General features: G+C 42.4%; 2 protein-coding genes across 6 annotated transcripts in view; one reads left to right on the top strand and one right to left on the bottom strand.

Annotated features, from left to right (window-relative positions):
• Positions 1 to 21,362, bottom strand: part of MED12L (mediator complex subunit 12L) — a 627,340-nt gene that overhangs the window by 236,155 nt on the left and 369,823 nt on the right. The window lies entirely within an intron of this gene.
• P2RY13 (purinergic receptor P2Y13) overlaps positions 1 to 21,362 on the top strand; it is a 63,509-nt gene that overhangs the window by 25,672 nt on the left and 16,475 nt on the right. The window contains exon 1 of one of the 3 annotated variants that reach the window (XM_056564968.1): positions 17,914 to 17,955. The exons of 1 other annotated variant lie outside the window; for it this stretch is intronic. The gene's annotated coding sequence lies outside the window, so the exon portion shown is untranslated. Of the gene's footprint in view, positions 1 to 17,913; positions 17,956 to 18,871; positions 19,037 to 21,362 lie in introns of those variants that run through there. One more of the 3 variants, XM_056564967.1, reaches the window with a different exon arrangement.

Below are 21,362 nucleotides of genomic sequence, written 5' to 3'. Positions count from 1 at the left end.
ATTATCCGTTGTAATCCGTGTTAGTCCGTTATTAATAATACATCAAACGGATCTTTAACCCCTTCCCGCAGAATGTCATATATAAACGCTGGGTTCGCGCATCCCAACGTTTATAAATGACATTCAGTTAACCCGGCGATGCGCAGCATCGCACGGGTTAACTGGCAGAAGTCCCGCTGTTTCCAGCAGGGGACAACTTCTGCTTCACCCCCAGGACCATCCATTGATGGTCCTGGTCAGCGATCACTGTGATTGGTCCCTGTGGACCAATCACAGTGACCTGGGGTGAAAGTTCAGATCCCCCGCACTGCCCGCCCCTGGAAGTCGGGCAGAACGGGGGACGATGGCTGCGGGGGCTCGCGGCATAGGTGGGGGAACACGTGGGGACCGGCGGACTTACCCGAACCAGCGGCGGGACCGAGGAGCAGCGCGGGACCGGCCACGTGGACGAGCAGCAACGGGACCGTCAGGTAAGTATATGGTCCTCAGAGGCAGCAGTGAAGATCTTCACTGCTGCTTCTAGGAGTCTGAAAACTACAACTCCCAGCATGCCTAGACAGCCTTTGGCTGTCTGGGCATGCTGGGAGTTGTAGTTTTGCAACATCTGGAGGGCCCCAGTTTGGAGACCATTGTATAATGGTCTCCAATCTGTGCTCTTCCAGCTGTTGCAAAACTACAACTCCCACGATGCACTGACTGTCCAGGCATGCTGGAAGTTTTAGTTCAGCAACATCTGGCCCTTCAGATGTTGCCAAACTACAACTCCCAGCATGCCCTTCAGCTGTCTGGGCATGCTGGGAGTTGTAGTTTTGCAACAACTGGAGACACACTGGTTGGGAAACATTGTCTGTTTCTAACTCAGTGTTTCCTAACCTGTGTGCCTCCAGCTGTTGCAAAACTATAACTCCCAGTATGCACTAACAGACCATGCATGCTGGGAGTTGTGGTTTTGCAACAGCTGGTGCACCCCCCCCCCCCCCTGTGAATGTACAGGGTACATTCACATGGGCGAGGCTTTTACAGTGGGTTTCTTGCTGCAAGTTTGAGATGCAGCAAATTTTGCGCTGGGAAACTCGCTGTAATCCCCTGCCCATGTGACTGTACCCTAAAAACACTACACTACACCAACACAAAATAAAATAAAAAGTTAAAAACACTACATATACACATACCCCTACACAGCCCCCCTCCCCCAATAAGAACGTCCGGTACACCACTGTTTCCAAAGCAGAGCCTCCAGCTATTGAAAAACAACAACTCCCAGTATTGCCGGACAGCCATTGACTGTCCAGGCATGCTGGGAGTTTTGCAACAGCTGGAGGCACCCTGTTTGGGAATCACTGGCGTAGAATACCCCTATGTCCACCCCTATGCAAATCCCTAATTTAGGCCTCAAATGCACATGGCGCTCTCACTTTGGAGCCCTGTCGTATTTCAGGGCAACAGTTTAGGGTCACATATGGGGTATTGCCGTACTCGGGAGAAATTGCGTTAAAAGGTTTGGGGGGCTTTTTCTTCTTTAACCCTTCATGAAAAGGAAATGTTGGGGTCTACACCAGAATGTTAGTGTAAACATTTTTTATTTTTTACACTAACATGCTGATGTTGCCCTATACTTTACATTTTCACAAGAGGTAAAAGGGAAAAAAGCCCCCCAAAATTTGTAATGCAGTTTCTCCTGACTACGGAGATACCACATATGTGGGCGTAAAGTCCTCTGGGGGCGCACAACAAGGCCCAGAAGGGAGAGTGCACCATGTACATTTGAGGTAATTTTCACAGGGGTGGCTGATTGTTACAGCGGTTTTGACAAACGCAAAAAAAACAAAACCCCACATGTGACCCCATTTCGGAAACGACACCCCTCACGGAATGTAATGAGGGGTGCAGTGAGAATTTACCCCCCACTGGTGTCTGACGGATCTTTGGAACAGTGGTACGTGAAAATGAAAACTTGTGCAGCCCACTGTTCCAAAGATCTGTCAGACACCAGTGGGGGGGCAAATGCTCACTGTACCCCTTGTTACGTTCCTCAAGGGGTCTAGTTTCCAAAATAGTATGCCATGTGTTTTTTTTTTTTTTTTTTTTGCTGTTCTGGCACCTTAGGGGCTTCCTAAATGCGACATGCCCCCCGAGCAAAATTTGCTCTCAAAAAGCCAAATATGACTCCTCTTCTGAGCATTGTAGTTCGCCCATAGTGCACTTCAGGTCAACTTATGGGGTTCCTCCATACTCAGAAGAGATGGGGTTACAAATTTTGGGGGGTATTTTCTGCTATTAACCCTTGCAAAAATGTGAAATTTGGGGGGAAACACACATTTTAGTGGAAAAAAAAAATTTTTTTTTACATATGCAAAAGTCGTGAAACACCTGTGGGGTATTAAGGCTCACTTTATTCCTTATTATGTTCCTCAAGGGGTCTAGTTTCCAAAATGGTATGCCATGTGTTTTTTTTTTTGCTGTTCTGGCACCATAGGGGCTTCCTAAATGCGACATGCCCCCCGAGCAAAATTTGCTCTCAAAAAGCCAAATATGACTCCTTCTCTTCTGAGCATTGTAGTTCGACCGTAGTGTACTTCAGGTCAACTTATGGGGTACCTCCATACTCAGAAGAGAAGGGGTTACAAATATTGGGGGTATTTCCTGCTATTAACCCTTGGAAAAATGTGAAATTTGGGGGGGAAACGCAAATTTTAGTGAAATTTTTTTTTTTACATATGCAAAAGTCGTGAAACACCTGTGGGGTATTAAGGCTCACTTTATTCCTTGTTACGTTCCTCAAGGGGTCTATTTTCCAAAATGGTATGCCATTTGAGGGTTTTTTGCTGTTCTTGCACCATAGGGGCTTCTTAAATGCAACATGCCCCCCAAAAACCATTTCAGAAAAACATACTCTCCAAAATCCCCTTGTCGCTCTTTCCCTTCTGAGCCCTCTACTGCACCCGCCAAACACTTTACATGGACATATGAGGTATGTGCTTACTCGAGAGAAATTGGGTTATAAGTACAAATTTTCTCTTTTTACCTCTTGTAAAAATTCAAAAATTAGGTCTACAAGAACATGCGAGTGTAAAAAATGAAGATTGTGAATTTTCTCCTTCACTTTGCTTCTATTCCTGTGAAACACCTAAAGGGTTAAAATGATGACTGAATGTCGTTTTGAATACTTTGGGGGGTGCAGTTTTTATAATGGGGTCATTTGTGGGGTATTTCTAATATGAAGACCCTTCAAATCCACTTCAAACCTGAACTGGTCCCTGAAAAATAGTGAGTTTGAAAATTTTGGGAAAAATTGGAAAATTGCTGCTGAACTTTGAAGCCCTCTGGTGTCTTCCAAAAGTAAAAACTCGTCACTTTTATGATGCAAACATAAAGTAGACATATTGTATATGTGAATAAATTTTTTTTTTATTTGTAATATACATTTTCCTTACAAGCAGAGAGCTTCAAAGTTAGAAAATGCAAAATTTTCAAATTTTTCATCAAATTTTAGGATTTTTCACAAGGAAAGGATGCAAGTTACCACAAAAAATCACCGCCATGTTAAAGTAGAATATGTCACGAAAAAACAATCTTGGAATCAGAATGATAACTAAAAGCATTCCAGAGTTATTAATGTTTAAAGTTACAGTGGTCAGAATTGCAAAAAACGCTCTGGTCCTTAAGGCCAAAATGGGCTTGGTCCTGAAGGGGTTAAAACGGATTAATTTTATAGTGTGAAAGCAGCCTAAACAATACCAGTCCAAAATTGTTGTATTTTGGTCACAAAAATGCTGCCCTCAAACAGAACCATAGACAGAATAATAAAAATGTTATAGCTGTCAGTAAAGGGAAATTATAAGCATACTGCTTTTGCTAAAAATAGTTAATACTGTTTTTTTGATTATTCGTATTAATCATATAAACTTAGCAAAACTGTAAACTTTATTTCTACTTTAATAAATTCATCAGCAGTGTAAATATATAGGGGCCAGCGGATTCATCATACGGCATCTATCTATCAGGCAGCATGCATCAATTCTGTGTTGTTTATTTTCTTTCCAGTAGGGGGAGCTCCTTGAAAACCCATGTGAAGTTATCCACCAAGCAAATCATAAGTATAGTGAAAAAAATCTGTTTCTCATCATTGAGGACAATGTATTACTTAAATATGTATCACTACTTTCCCTGAATTTCCTGTACATCCCCTTATTATAGTTACTATTACTTTCTAATCTCTTAATGTTTCTTCAGACATGTGATATGTTTTATGTAACATATTTATTAGTAGCTTTCAATTCAGCTGACAAAATGTAACATTCTGGTAAAATTAACATTTCACTATGGTAATTTTCCAAGATGACTTGATATAATTAACATGTCATGTTTCCCAATTACTTTTTTATATTGCAAATTAAAATGTCTTAAAGAAGACAGGATTATGGGTCTGCAGTTCACAAGCTATAGTGTGTTGGATTGTATGTCCAGGCCTTCTGTCAGAGGTTATGTAGCGTGTATGTCTTGAGATTTATATATTGATAAGATATATATTTTACACCTATCTTGTAGGTTTTATCTTTTACATGTAATTTTTAACTGGGGAAAAAAAAACGTGTAATAACACTATGTAAAACTGTGTCGATTTGTGGCTTTGGTTTTTGCCAGAACCATTGCCATAGATCAGCCCCTATGCTAACAGATAAGCAAACCTCTCACAGAACATCAGATATCAGTTTGCTTGGTCAATTAAAAGAAACTATCCAGAAAAAATGAAAACAAGCTAAAATGAAACTGCAGATAGTTATATCATAAATAATTCCATTGAAACGCCTGCGCAAATGCAATAGACAACATAGGGCTGGTTCTGGACCAAGGTACACCAAGTAATCGGCTAGCGGCCGGGCTCCCTATTTAGGGTGATAACTCCACCTAGGTTCAGCACCAAGAAATTAGGCTGTGATAGGGAAAGCTTGGACCCCATTTACATGGTAAATTGATGCGCTGGCCCCAGGAAAGCCCAAGGTTGTATATTGGATTTATATATTCTATTGAATTTAAAGATAAAATCCAATCCAGCGAGGTGTAGCAGGTACAATTTTTTTTATTTTAGCAGCACAAATTCCAGCGGTACTCTCACTTGTGTACAGAACCAATGCATTTCCACTGCTACAGTGCGGTTTTATTTATGGCCACCACCACATCTTAAATACTATCCAGGACGTGACATCAATTCAAAACCTTAAGTTCTCAAAAAGGATCCATATATGGTGTTCATACAAACATTAACCATAGGCTGGGTTCACACTATGGAATTTCATACTAGAATTCCACTTAGGAATTTCGGTAAGAAATTCTGGTGCAGCAGAATCCCATTCCTATCAATGGGATCCCATTGTACAGTGCACACTACAGAATCTCAGCAGCGGATGTCAAGCTTTTGTCCAGCCGGAAAGTGTGAACCCGGCCTTAATGCAGTGCCTGACAAATTTCTATAACATTTTGGTATAATTGTTTGCTAGTGTTTTAAATATATATATATATATATATATATATATATATATATATATATATATATAACTCAATGGGGTTTATTTACTAACGTGATCCCAACTCTTTTTTTGTCGGGTTTTGCACCCAAATTGTGTCGCACGTTCCATGCGACACAATTTGCGACCAAAAAAACTAAACCCTACATTTTACAAGGAAAACCCTAAAAGCGTGTGTGGCCAAGAGATAAAGTGGGCATGGTCCCAACCAAAGGGGTGTGTCCCCAACAGTTTTGAAAAATCCCAACATATTTACTAAGGTTTCCACAGAAAATGTGGTGGATTTGAGCTGAGGAAAACCCGACAGATCAGAGCAGGTGTAAAAAAAAAGCAAAACATAGGGAAAAGTGCAAAATGTAGGGAAACTACATTGGGAAAATTCCTGTTGGAAATCAAAACCCACAAAGAAAACTCCACTCCACTCTTATTAAATAAACCCCAATGTGTGTGTGTATGTGTGTGTATATATGCGTCTGTATGTATGTGTGTATGTTCCAGCATCACGTCCAAACGGCAAAACATATTAACATGAAACTTGGCACAGGTTACTTATGCTGTATGTCAACCACGAACATAGGATAGGTAATTTAACCCTTACCCACCCCCCATTTGCAAGGGTGAGGGTTTTTGTTTAAAGTCCTATACAAGTCTATGGGAAATATATGTTACTGCATTAACTTCTGTACAGTTGGAGATATTTCGATAATACTTGGTTCTATGTTACTTATATGTCCACTGAAAATATAGGATAGTTAATTTAACCCTAACCTACCCTCATTTGCGAGGGTTGGGGTTTTTGTTTAAAGTCCAATGCAAATCTATAGGAAATGTATGTTCCCAAATAACTTCCCTACGGTTGGAGATCTTTCGATAATACTTGATCCCATGTTACTTACATGTCAAATAAAAATATATAATAGCAAAATTAACCCCTAACCTACCCCCATATGTGAAGGATGAGGTTTTTGTTTCAAGTGCCATGCAAGTATATAGGACTTCTGGTACCTTACTCCACAAGCTCCGCATCTCCTGGTCAATGCATCAGTCACTGGTAAGCCACACCCTCCCGCATTCCATGCCTCATCTTGCAAAGACACTTCCACCCTTTAAGCCACACCCCTTTTATTTTCAGTATACAATATCTTCATCACAATTCAACCCAACCTGAGGATGGGAGATGGGGATTAAAAATGAGGATTAGATATGAGGACAGGATATGAGGACAGGATATGGGGATGGGATATGAGGTCGGGATATGAGGTCGGGATATGGGGATGGGATATGAGGTCTGGATATGGGGACAGGATATGAGGACCGGATATGAGGATGGGAAATGAGGACGGGGTATGAGGTTGAGATATAAGGACGGGATATGGGGTCGAGATATGAGGACAGGATATGAGGTTGGAATATGAGGAGGGGATTTGGGGACGGGATATGAGGAGGGGATATGAGGACAAAAGTTTCCTTCTTTGTTGCTTTTCCTCTCCCACAAGGATTAGGTAGGAAAAACCACGCAGCGATGGTTACTCAGCTAGTGGATTAATAAAAGTAAAATTTTAGCTTGATGTTTTACTAAGTAGTTTCAAATGGATACATAAAGGTGCAGTATTTGGTTATAATACAAATTAAACATAAATATTACTTAAAGCAGGTTCATGGAAACATAGTGATGCCCACTTTGTACAAATCCTTTTTTTTTTATTAAATAGGTACCTGACAATAAATCAGAAGAAAATATTAAATACTAGCTGAGTACCCGGCACCGCCCGGTTTTTCTTACCTAATCCTTGTGGGAGAGGAAAAGCAACAACATAACAGCTTTTGTCCTCATATCCCCTCCTCATATCCTGACCCCAAATCCCCTCCTCATATTCTGACCATATCCTATTCTCATATTTTGTCCTCATATCTCGACCACATATCCCCTCCTCATATCCTGACCTCATATCCAGTCCTCATATCCTGTCCCCATGTCCCATCCTCGTATCCAGTCCCCATATCTAATCCTCATTTCTAATCCTCATATCCCGTCCTCAGGTGGGGCTGAGTTGTGATGAAGATATTGTAAACTGAAAATAAAAGGGGTGTAGCTTAAAGGGTGGGCGTGTCTTTGCAAGATGGGGCATGCGGGGAGGGTGTGGCTTGCCAGTGATTAACGCTTTCATCAGGAGATGCCGAGCGGAGCTTGTGGAGTAAGTTACAAGAAGTCCTATATATATGCATGGGACTTGAAAAAAAAAACATGCTTCACATATGGGGGTAGGTTAGGGGTTAATTTTGCTATTATATATTTTTATTTGACATATAAGTTAAATGTTACCAAGTATTATCGAAATATCTCCAACCGTACGGAAGTAATGCTGGAACATACATTTCCAATAGATTTGCATTTGACTTTAAACAAAAACCCTGAACCTCGCAAATGGGGGTGGGTAAGGGTTAAATTACCTATCCTATGTTTGTTATTGACATATTAAGTAACATGTGTACCACGTTTCATATTAATTTCTTCAGATGTTTGGAAGTGATGCTGGAACATACACAAATACATACATACATATACACACATTGAGTTTAATATATATATATATATATATATATATATATATATATATACTAGCTGAGTACCCAGCATTGCCCGGTTTTTCCTTCCTAACCCTTGTTAGGAAGGAAAGTAAACAAAGGAGGAAGCTTTTGACTTCATATCCCGTCCTCATATATTGTTGTCATATCCCAACCCCATATCCAATCCCCATATCCCATCCTCCTATCCCGACCTCCTATCCCGACCTCATATCCCGTCCTCATATCTCGACCTCCAATCTCGACCTCCTATTTTGACTTCCTATCCCGACCTCCTTTCCTGTCCTCATATCTCAACCTCCTATCTCGACCTCCTATCTCAACCTCCTATCCCGATCTCCTATCCTGTCCTCCTATCCCATTCTCCTATCCCGTCCTCCTATCCCATCCTCCTATCTCGACCTCCTATCTCGACCTCCTATCTCGACCTCCTATCCCGACCTCCTATCCCGACCCGTAATATGTGTACCAGGTATTGAAGTATCTCCAGCCGTATGGAAGTTATGTGGGAACGTACATTTCCCATTGATGTGCATGGGACTTTAACCCCTTAACGACGAAGGACGTAAATGTACGTCCTGGTGATGCGGTACTTAACGCACCAGGACGTACATTTACGTCCTAAGCATAACCGCGGGCATCGGCGCAATGCCCGGATCATGTGCGGCAAGTCCCGGCTGTTGATCGCAGCCAGGAACCCGCCGGTAATGGCGGACATCCGTGATCCCGCGGATGTCCGCCATTAACCCCTCAGATGCCGTGATCAATACAGATCACGGCATCTGCAGCATCGCGGTCACTTAATTGGATGATCAGATCAGCCGCAGAGCTGCCGCGGCGATCCGATCATCCAGCACGGCAGCCGGAGTTCCCCTCACCTGCCTCCGCTGCCTTCTGGGAGTCTTCTGCTCTGATCTGCCTTCCTGCAGACCAGAGCAGAAGATGACCGATAACACTGATCAGTGTTATGTCCTATACATAGCACTGAACAGGATTAGCAATTGAGTTATTGCTATAAATAGTCCCCTATGGGGACTATTAAAGTGTAAAAATAAAAGTAAAAAAAGTAAAAAAAATAAAGTAAAAAAAAAATAGAAAACCCCCCTCCTCCAATAAAAACGTAAATTGTCCCATTTTCCCTATTTCACCCCCATATAAGCAAATATGGTAACAATAAAAAGTAAAGATCACGGCGCAAAAAATGAGCCCTCATACTGCCGGTTATACGGAAAAATGGAAAAGTTATAGGTCTTCAAAATAGGGGGATCTTAAACGTACTAATTTGGTTAAAAAGTTTGTGATTTTTTTTAAGCGCAACAATAATAGAAAAGTATGTTATCATGGGTATCATTTTAATCGTATTCACCCAAAGAATAAAAAACACATGTCACTTTTACCATAAATTGTACGGCGTGAAAACGAAACCTTCCAAAATTAGCAAAATTGCGGTTTTCTTTTTAATTTCCCCACACAAATAGTATTTTTTTGGTTGCGCCATACATTTTATGGTAAAGTGTGTGATGGCATTTCAACGGACAACTGGTCGCGAAAAAAACAAGCCGTCATACTAGTCTGTGTATGAAAATATAAAAGAATTATGATTTTTTGAAGGCGAGGAGGAAAAAATGAAAACGTAAAAATCAAATTTTCTGCGTCCTTAAGGCCCAAATGGGCTGCGTCCTTAAGGGGTTAAGCAAAAACCCCGACCCTCACAAATGGGGGTAGTTAAGGGTTAAATTATCCATCCTATATTTTAAGTGGACATATAAGTAACATGTGACCAAGTATTATCAAAATATCTCCAGCCGTTTGGAAGTTATGCAGTAACATATATTTCCCATAGACTTGTATGGGACTTCAAACAAAAACACCAACCCTGGCAAATGGGGGTGAGTAAGGGTTAAATCACCTGTCCTATGTTTGTTGTTGACATATAAGTAACATGTGTGCCATGTCTCATGTTAATATCTTCAGCTGTTTGGACGTGATGCTGGAACATACACACATACATACATACATACATACACATACACACAATGGCCCTTATTTACTAAGAGTGGAGTGTAGGTTTCTTTGTGGGTTTCAATTCCCTACAATTTATTTTCCATGGTATTTACTAAGGTTTCCCTACACTTTCCACTTTCCCTACACTTTGCTTTTTTTTACACATTCTCTGATCTCTCTGGTTTTCCTCAGCTCAAATCCACCACATTTTATGTGGAAACCTTAGTAAATATGTTGGGTTTTTGGGAAAATGTCGGGAACACGCCTCCTTTCGGAGACCACGCTCCCCTTTCCTGGCGGCCACGCCCCTTTTTCGGGTTTTCTTAGCAAAATGGAGAGTTAGTTGGGGGTTTTTCAATTCTGGCGCAAATTCTGGCACAAAATCTGGCGCAGACAGAATATCTGGCGCAATGCGGCATGAGACTGGCGCACAACCCGACAAAACATGTAGGGTTTGCAATAGTAAATGAGGGCGATTGAGTTTTATATATATTTAGGTATCCATATAAAAGCCTTCTACATGGCTTCAAGTTTAACCCCTTACCAACATTCACCGCACAGGTACTGTGAATATGAGCTGTGGAGATATAGCGGGGCCCCAGGTAGTAAAACAAATCAAAACTATATCAATGCTGCAATTCTAAGGGGCTTAAAAATGTCCCCAAACTTTAGACATCCTCCATAATAACCCCTCCCCCCCCCTATTAAATAGGGAGAAAAGGTTTATGACATACCCATTCCCAGCCATCAATTTGCATAATTGTGACAAAAGGCATAATATGACTACACAGTTTGAATACACACTTAGAGCAGTTTTAACTTATGCATAGCCACATGGATTGCTGGTATTTGTACTTGAGACTATGTAATGCTATAGAAATAGGATGTGGGAAAGGGTTTTTGGGTTCCTGTGTAATTCTGTTTTTCTGCAAGGGTGCATTATTGCTTATGATGCATAATAAACACATCAGCTGCTCTATAAACATATAGCAGGCCACAGTTTGTTTTTTAAATGACCCATTGCCTGACAAGCACTTGATGGGGATGCCTTCTCAGCAGTGAGGTGCGGCTGTCAGTATTTCTAGTCAAAACCAGAAGTGGGCCCGCAATACAGAAAACAGTCCAAATGTTTCATTACAGCTTTTCTGTGTCAGTTCTATTCCTTGATATGGCTTAAAATACTGACCAAAATGAGGATTAGGTACTGACCAAAATACAACGCGTGATACCAACCTTAGATTCCATTTCCTATTAGGGTGTATTCAAACAGCAGCATGTCCATATGGAATTCCGCAAGAATATGGAATTCTCGCTGCAGCAGAGTCCCTTCCACTTCAATAGCATTCTGCTGCACTGTGCACAAGGTGGAAATCCCGATTCCGGCATCTGCAGGATGAATAGACTTGTCTATTCTTTCTGCGGGTTTCACTCAGAAATGTGTTTCTGTCTATGAGATGGTGCATTTCTGAGCAGACCTAGCATCCGCCGGAACTTTCAAAGGTGTGAAATGTCCTCCAGTGTTTTCCGGCAGACTTTCCACACATTTTACTACCGTGTGAACATACCCTTACTTTGTATGGTTAAAGAAAGAAAAACACAGCACTTACAAAGCACTGGTTGGTTGCTACTGAGTTTTAGAAAAGTCATATTGGTATTGGAATTAGAAATAAAGTCATGGGCATTTGTACATTCATGGCAAACCTAATAGCTCTTCTTTCTATGATTTTTCCCTCTGTATTGGGTGTGTTATCTAATTAAGGTAATATGATATTGAAACATATTTGGTAACAGACCACACTGCACCAGGATGCGAATCATCAGGTGGTATTTTTATGATCCATTGAGGTTTATGTGCAGGACTGTGCTTGACAGTTTCCTAGGGTCATTGGGGAATATGTATCATTGTATTTAGAGCAGTTTTTTTGCTCACATTTGGCACATGAAATGTCGCACATGTGCCTAAGCAACTTTATTTGCGACTTTTGTCTTTACGCTAAAAATAAAAAACACTCTCTTTCCAAGTCAATTTTAGTTTTCACTTTGCAGTGGTCACAAATTTATTAAGTGCAAATGTCACACAAAATGTTACGTGCGCCTCCAAAATATCGCAAATCTACACCAGCCCAGACCTGGCTTACAAAACTGCCTTTGGACAGCATGTTTCACATGCTGCCTTATGAGGATGAGCGGGCACATCCTAACTAGCAGGTACTTCCCACATAGCAACAAGCCTACTCGTCCTGGAGCTAAGGGTGACATCCACCTATGGTCACAGGAATCGGCCGTGCACCCTGAATTCCCTCCCCCCAAAACCCATCCCGACATTGTAATTTCATGTTCCCACCAACCACCAACCAATAACGGCTCCAGGGGGGGGTATGAAGTTACAGTGCCGTGGTTTCATATTCCTCACTGGGAGCCTTGATTGCACAGCGCTGACTGACTAATCACGGCTCCCAATGGGGAATATGAAATCATGTATCCACTCTGCCAGCCCGATCCTAGTACTGCAGAGCGGGTGCTATAGATGCTGCGGTCAGTGTGACAGCAGCATCTTTAGGGAGACCGAGTGAAGGGGCTCCCTCTGTTCTTCATCAGCACCTCGCAAAATGATCGCTGGCAATGATGGTAGCAATGGCAACTGGAGGTATGACAATGGCTTCTGTTGTCATGAGTACAAAAACTGCTCAGCCTCTGCCTTAGGTTTCTGTGTAGATGCTCGGCATTGGAAACCATTTTCTCGAAACTCAGAGCACACAGGTCATAGGTGAAAGTCACTTCCAAAGGAAGTTTGGAACTCTGTAGTGAGTAATACAACTAGTCTAGAATTTCTGCTGCCTGTGGCTAAAAGTGAAATGATGCCTCCTTGCCCCCCCCCCCCCCTAAAAATCATAGGTTCAAAGAGTTTTCTTGCAAAACATCTGCAGCTTATAACGGTGCAAGCTCTATACACTGCATTACTGCATTCCCACTCCTGACCGCCATATATTCCATAACTGTTGTCCAGCCATGATTTGTAGCACATGCGGGTCAATAAAGCCAGTGATGTGTAGTGGAATATGCTACATAGTATGTTTTACAGCCATTCCATAGAACATGCTGCACTTTGCAATCTGCCACCAGAAGAGAAATACTCATGTTATGGCAGATGGGGCCCTGGATGCAAAAGAAGATAGGTGCTTTTTCTGTGCCATGTTCTTCTGCAATTTATTGCACCGCTCTCTGAGTTGTGGTTCACAAAAAAAGCACCTACATTTGATGGAGCAGGGCTTGCGATGAGAACCATCATGAACTGACTTATAAAGGAAGAATCCCCTGACAGTGCTACATTTAAAGGGGTACTCCACTGGCCAGCATTTGGAACTAAATGTTCCGAACGCAGTTTTCGCGCTGCGGGGGTCGGTTACGTCCCTCGTGATATCATGGCAATGCCCCCTCAATGCAAGTCTATGGGAGGGGGCGTGAAGGTTACCACGCCCCCTCCCATTGACTTGCATTGAGGGGCATGGCCATGAGGTCACAAGGGGCGTGGCAGACCCCCGCAGCGCAAAAACAGCATTTGGAACATTTAGTTCCGAATGCTGGCCAGTGGAGTACCCCTTTAACATCACTGGTTTTGCAGTACAACCAATACTATTACCAGTGCTTGTCTATGGAGATTGAATAGCTATGTACTGTGTATAGCTGAATTCCATAAGTAGGAGGGGTGTTCACATATATGGCCATATAACATAGATAGCTGTAGGGAAATATGTCTACCAAAGGGTTTTTCATAACTGTACATCGAGTTGCAACAAAGTCTTTGTGGGTCCTTTCTTGGGAAAGGAAAGAAATGGAACTTGAAATTCAAACTGTACTGTTAGATCTAGAGAGAACTAAAAAATGTGAGAGTATAGAAATGACCTAGTATTGCTTACAAGAGCTGTAGAAATAATTGTTTATGTAAATGTCCTGGCATGTGGCTCAAGTGATAGAGAGAAATGTGGCATCTACAGTAGGTAAAATCTGCCAGCATTGTGGGAGGTGTCTTACAATAAAAAAAAAAAGTGATTATCGTCACTGCTGGCATTAAAAGTCTAACAATATTCATGTAAAGTAGAAGTAAAGCAGAAGTTAGAACAGCTGCCAATGGTTAGTAATTATGTTATTATTCATTTATTTACTTACTAAGCAATTTGTGAAAACCTTTAGGGCCCCCTCACTCACAGTATTAGCAGCTGCAGCTTGTGCACGTGTTTCTGAATTTTAGGCAGAACCTGGACTTGCTGATTTAAAGGGGTACTCCACTGGCCAGCGTTCGGAACATTTCGTTTCAAACACTTTGTGTGTGCTGCGGGGGTCGGCCACGCCCCCTGGTGACGTCATGCTACACCCCCTCAATGCAAGTCTATGGGAGGGGGCATGGACGACCCCCGCAGCGCACACAGCATTTGGAACTAAATGTTCCAAAAGCTGGCCAGTTGAGTACCCCTCTAAACAGTGGCATCTAAGTGCAGCTTGCAGTTATCAGTGCTAGTTGCCATGGCACGTATGTGGGATTCACTGACAATTGTGGGCTTGCCACTGTTTGAAGCAAGTTTAAAGGGGTACTCCACTGGCCAGCGTTTGGACCATTTAATTCTAAACGCTGTGTACGCACTTCAGGTGTCGGCCACGCCCCCTCAATGCAAATCTATGGAAGAGGGGGCGTATTGTGATGTCACGAGGGAGCATGTCTGAGCTCCGCAGCGAGTACACAACGTTCAGAACTAAATGTTCCGAACGCTGGCCCGTGGAGTACCCCTTTAAAGGGGTACTCCGGTGGAAAACTTTTTTTTTTTTTAAATCAACTGGTGCCAGAAAGTTAAACAGATTTGTAAATTACTTCTATTAAAAAATCTTAATCCTTCCAGTACTTTTTAGGGGCTATATACTACAGAGGAAATGCTTTACTTTTTAGATTTCTCTGATGTCACGACCACAGTGTTCTCTGCTGACCTCTGCTTTCCATTTTAAGAACTGTCCAGAGCAGAATATGTTTGCTATGGGGATTTTCTCCTGCTCTGGACAGTTTTTAAAATGGACAGCAGAGGTCAGCAGAGAGCACTGTGGTCATGACATCAGACAAATCTAAAAAGCAAAGCATTTCCTCTGTAGTATATAGCCCTTAAAAAGTACTGAAAGGATTAAGATTTTTTTTAATAGAAGTAATTTACAAATCTGTTTAACTTTCTTGTACCAGTTGATTTAACCCCTTAAGGACTTAGTCCTTTTTCACCTTAAGGACTCTGCCGTTTTTTGCAATTCTAACCACTGTCACTTTAAACATTAATAACTCTGGAATGCTTTTACTTATCATTATGATTCCGAGATTATTTTTTCGTGACATATTCTACTTTAACATAGTGGTAAATTTTTGTGGGAAATTGCATCCTTTCTTGGTGAAAAATCCCCAAATTTGATGAAAAAAATGAAAATTTTGCATTTTTCTAACTTTGAAGCTCTCTGCTTGTAAGGAAAATGGATTTTCAAAATAAATTATTTTTGGGTTCAAATATACAATATGTCTACTTTATGTTTGCATCATAAAATTTATGAGTTTTTACTTTTGGAAGACACCAGATGGCTTCAAAGTTCAGCAGCAATTTTCACATATTCACAAAATTTTCAAACTCGCTATTTTTCTGGGACCAGTTCAGGTTTGAAGTGGATTTGAAGGGTCTTCATCTTAGAAATACCCCACAAATGACCCTATTATAAAAACTACACCCCCCAAAGTATTCAAAATGACATTCAGTAAGTGTTTTAACCCTTTAGGTGTTTCACGGGAATAGCAGCAAAGTGAAGGAGAAAATTCAAAATCTTCATTTTTTACACTAGCATGTTCTTGTAGACCCAATTTTTGCAAGGTGTAACAAGGAGAACATTTTTACTTGTATTTGAAACCCAATTTCTCTTGAGTAAGCACATACCTCATATGTCTATGTTAATTGTTCGGCGGGCGCAGTAGAGGGCTCAGAAGGGAAAGAGCGACAAATGGTTTTTGGGGGGCATGTCACCTTTAGGAAGCCCCTATGGTACCAGAACAGCAAAAAAAAAAACACATGGCATACCATTTTGGAAACTAGACCCCTCGGGGAACATAACAAGAGGTAAAGTGAACCCTAATACCCCACAGGTGATTCATGACTTTTGCATATGTAAAAAAAGAAATAAAAATTACCTAAAATGCTTGGTTTCCCCAAAATTTTACATTTTTAAAAAGGGTAATAGCAGAAAATACCCTGCAAAATTTGAAGCCCAATTTCTCCTGATTCAGAAAACACCCCATATGGGGGGTGAAAAGTGCTCTGCTGGCGCACTACAGGTCTCAGAAGAGAAGGAGTCACATTTGGCGTTTTGGAAGCAAATTTTGCTCTGGGGGCATGCCGCATTTAGGAAGCCCCTATGGTGCTAGGACAGCAAAAAAAAACACATGGCATACCATTTTGGAAACTAGACCCCTTGCGGAATGTAACAAGGGGTAATGTGAACCTTAATACCCCACAGGTGTTTCACGACTTTTGCATATGTAAAAAAAATTTTTTTTACCTAAAATGCTTGGTTTCCCAAAAATTTTACATTTTTAAAAAGGGTAATAGCAGAAAATACCCCCCAAAATTTGTAACACAATTTCTCCCGAGTACGGTGATACCCCATATGTGACCCTAAACTGTTGCCTTGAAATACGACAGGGCTCCAAAGTGAGAGCGCCATGCGCATTTGAGGCCTAAATTAGGGACTTGCATAGGGGTGGACATAGGGGTATTCTACGCCAGTGATTCCCAAACAGGGTGCCTCCAGCAGTTGTAAAACTCCCAGCATGCTTGGACAGTCAGTGGCTGTCTGGCAATGCTGGGAGTAGTTGTTGTGCAACAGCTGGAGGCTCCGTTGTGGAAACAGTGGCGTACCAGACGTTTTTCATTTTTATTGGGGAGGGGAGGGGGGGCTGTGTAGGGGTATGTGTATATGTAGTGTTTTTTACTTTTTATTTTATTGTGTGTTAGTGTAGTGTAGTGTTTTTAGGGTACAATCACACGGGCGGGGGTTTACAGTAGTTTCTCGCTGGCAGTTTGAGCTGCGGCAGAAAATTTGCCGCAGCTCAAACTTGCAGCCGGATACTTACTGTAAACCTCCGCCCATGTGAGTGTACCCTGTACATTGGGGGGGGGGCATCTAGCTGTTGCAAAACTACAACTCCCAGCATGTACGGTCTATCAGTGCATGCTGGGAGTTGTAGTTTTGCAACAGCTGGAGGCACACTGGTTGTGAAACACCGAGTTTTGGTAACAAACTCAGTGTTTTGCAACCAGTGTGCCATCAGCTGTTGCAGAACTACAACTCCCAGCATGCACTGATAGACTGTACATGCTGGGTGTTGTAGTTTTGCAACAGCTGGAGACACACTGGTTTGCTACTTAACTCAGTGTTTCACAACCAGTGTGCCTTCAGCTGTTGCAAAACTACAACTCTCAGCAGTCACCGACAGCCAACGGGCATGCTGGGAGTTGTAATTATGCAACCAGCAGAAGCACCACTACAACTCCCAGCATGCACTTTAGCTGATTGTGCAAGCTGGGAGTTGTAGTTATACAACAGCTGAAGGTACACTTTTCCATAGAAAAAATGTGCCTCCAGCTGTTGCAAAACTATAAGTCCCAGCATGCCCATAAGGGAATGCAGTGAGTTGTGGTGGTCTGCCTCCTGCTGTTGCATAACTACAGCTCCCAGCATGCCCTTTTTGCATGCTGGGATCTGTTTCTAAGCAACAGCAGGAGGTTGTCAATCACCTCCAACTGCTGCTCCATGCCGCCGCACACAGGTTAGTCCCTCGTTGTCGCCGTCGCTCCTGGGGCCCCGATCCCAACATTGACGCCGGGGATCGGGGTCCCCAGCTGCCGGGGTCAACTTCCCGCGCCTGCTCACGTCCTCCGGAAGAGGGGCGGAGCGGGTCGCGGGAGTGACACCCGCAGCAGTTGCTCTGATTGGTCGGCCTGTAAACCGGCCGACGAATCAGGGCTATCATGAGGTGGCACCAGTGCCGCCTCACCCCTGCTGGCTATGGCTGTTCGGGGCCGTCAGAGACGGCCCCGATCAGCCAGTAATTCCGGGTCACCGGGTCACTGGAGACCCGATTGACCCGGAATCTGCCGCAGATCGCTGGGCTGAATTGTACAGCGATCTGCGGCCATCGCCGACATGGGGGGTCATCATGACCCCCCTGGGCGATATGCTGAACGATTTCAGCAGGCATCGGGCACCGGCTCCGCTTCAGCTGGCTGCGGGGGGCCAGGAAAGCTCATGACGTTCTCATACGTCATGAGTCCTTAAGGACTCTGAAATGAAGACGTATAAAAACGTCATGAGTCCTTAAGGGGTTAAAAGGAAAAAAGTTTTCCACGGGAGTACCCCTTTAAAGCAAGTCCAGGTTCACTTGCAATTCAGAAATTGTATGCAGTAGCTACAGCTGTTAGTACTGCATGTAAGAGCACCCTAAAGCACAAAATCCAGCCATTGCCTTGTGGTACACCTTCTGATACCTTGGAGTTTTTTTTTTACAGGCTTTAAGCTGAACATTTACATATGTAGCAAGACACAATACACATACAGTCATATACATTATATATATATATATATATATATATATATATATATATATATATACATATATACAGTGTATGCAAACAGCTACAATGCACACACAAATAATATTGTACTTTTTCCTTTAAAAGATTTCAACATAAATGTATAAATTTGTGGATGGATTAAGTTTTGAAAATAGGGAAGCATCAAAATGAAGAAGTGAAATATAAGACTGCAGAAATGATTCTTACACACTACAGCTCCACACACAGGACACTGGTTGGGTAGAACAGCACGATATCATTAATAGCAGTCGAAAGGTATGTACTGAGGGATGTATTATGTATATTATGGCTGCACCTTCCTATACCCCTGTCTGTCATTTGATTGATTAAGCGATACCATTTTGTATATATTTTTATTCCCATCTGTATGGTTGCTGCTCATAGTTTGGTACATAATACTTATGCTATACTTTATTCATCATTGACTGTGACTTTATACGTGCATTGCATATTTGTATTAATTTAGTGTGTAATGTTGTTTATTCTTTAACCTTATTACTTATACACTGACACGGGGGGGAGGGGGGTTGGTCCTAAATGCCACAGGTAGCAGCCTTTGTTTACTCCTTGTTTATCATTCTACTGTGCTCCGGGAGGGAGTTAACATTATGTCCCCTTTTGCTGTAGTGTTGCTCTTAGGAGTATTTTTAGTGTTTTCTAATGTGATGCCGCTATATGCTTATTGTGTTATTGTGTTATTGTCTCTTTATGTAAATAGTTAGGTATGTATTGTATGATATGCCCAAGACCTTTAATCTAATATAGGGACACTTATATATAGCCTGTCTTTTATAAATAAAAAATCTACCGTATTTTTCGCCATATAAGATGCTCCGGCATATAAGATGCACCCAATTTTAAAGGAGGAAAATCTAGAAAAAAAAGATTCTGAACCAAATACAATGTAAAGAATAGGACAGTGATCTTCAACCTGCGGACCTCCAGATGTTGCCAAACTACAACTCCCAGCATGCCCGGACAGCCGTTGGCTGTCCGGGCATGCAAGGATTGTAGTTATGCAACATCTGGAGGTCTGCAGGCTGAAGACCACTGGTATAGGAGGTAATACTCACGTGTCCCCGCCACTCCAGACCCGTCACCACTCATCACCGCTGTCCTGGATGTCGCCCTCCATCGCTGTTGCCGCCTCCCCGGGGTGTCCCCGTCGCTCCGGAATGTCTCTGCTGCCCGGGATCCTCGCTCTCCTTCGCCACCATCATGTCGCTATGCACGCTGCTACGCACACCGCTATGCACGCCGCTACGCATGCCGCTACGCATGCCGCTACGCATGCCGCTACGCATGCCGCTCCTATTGGCTGATGGGACAGCGTGCGCGACGATGTGATGACGATGAAGGAGAGCGCCGGCCATGCAAGGGATCCCGGCACGGAGCAGTCATTCGCTGATCGGACACCGAGGACACCTGTAAGCTGTTCGGGACGCAGCAATTTTAACGCAGTGGTCCCGAACAGCCCGACTGAGCAGCCGGGTTAGTTTCACTTTCGCTTCGGACATGGCGGTCAGCTTTCATCGCCGCATCTGAAGGGTTAATACAGGGCATCACCGCGATCCGTGATGTCTTGTATTAGCCGCGGGTCCCGGTTGTTGATGGCCGCAGGGTCCACCGATATATGACAGCGTTTTAATGTGTATTTGCCGTATAAGACGCACCAACTTCCCCCCCCCCCAAAAAAAGTGCTTCTTATACAGCGAAAAATATAAGTTTAGTTCTTACATGTAGAAATGTAGCAAGCGTCATTTATTGTCCTGAAGATGAGATAAGTTACTGAACGTGTTACACAAACCTAATGTTCACATTACTGCTCAGTTACCGACCTTATCCTGATCTGTATCAGAATATTCCGACACAATACATTGCTGTGTTGGGTTAACAAGTTCAAAATAATCAGGGCTACATCTGTTTATTAATATACTGTTTTGTTTAATAAATAAATAAATTTATTAATAAATACATCAGAATCCTAAATTTAAAAAGCTATTTTAGAAACTTTAACAGATTTACTATTTGGAGCATGTTTTTTTGCTAGAAAAGATCGATCATGTTAGTTTCTTAGGGACAAATTTAAGACACCATTTATAGTTGTTTATCATTATGATGAAAGGGATTCAGATTGAAAAGAAAACTTAAAGGGGTACTCCGCTGCTCAGCATTTGGAACAAACTGTTCCGAACGCTGGAGCTGGCGCCGGGAGCTCGTGAAGTCATAGCCCCGCCCCCTCAATGTAAGTCTATCGGAGGGGGCGGGAAGGCTGACCACAGTGCTCTCTCCGGACACCTCTGTCCATGTCAGGAACTGTCCAGAGTACAAGCAACTCCCCATAGCAAACCTCTCCTGCTCTGAACAGTTCCTGACATGGACAGAGGTGTCCGCAGAGAGCACTGTGGACAGACAGAAAATAAATTCAATAAGAGAAGAACTTTCTCTGTATTATACAGCAGCTGATAAGTACTGGAAGGATTAAGATTTTTTAATAGAAGCAATTTTACGAACTTTCTGGCACAAGTTGATCTAAAAAAAAAAAATTCCACTGGAGTACGCCTTTAATGCCTTTATCGGT

The sequence above is a fragment of the Hyla sarda genome, chromosome 3 (assembly GCF_029499605.1).
Source record: "Hyla sarda isolate aHylSar1 chromosome 3, aHylSar1.hap1, whole genome shotgun sequence".
NCBI lineage: Eukaryota > Metazoa > Chordata > Amphibia > Anura > Hylidae > Hyla > Hyla sarda.
The sequence above is the reverse complement of the archived record's forward strand: the minus strand, read 5'-3'. Positions and strand labels throughout refer to the sequence as shown.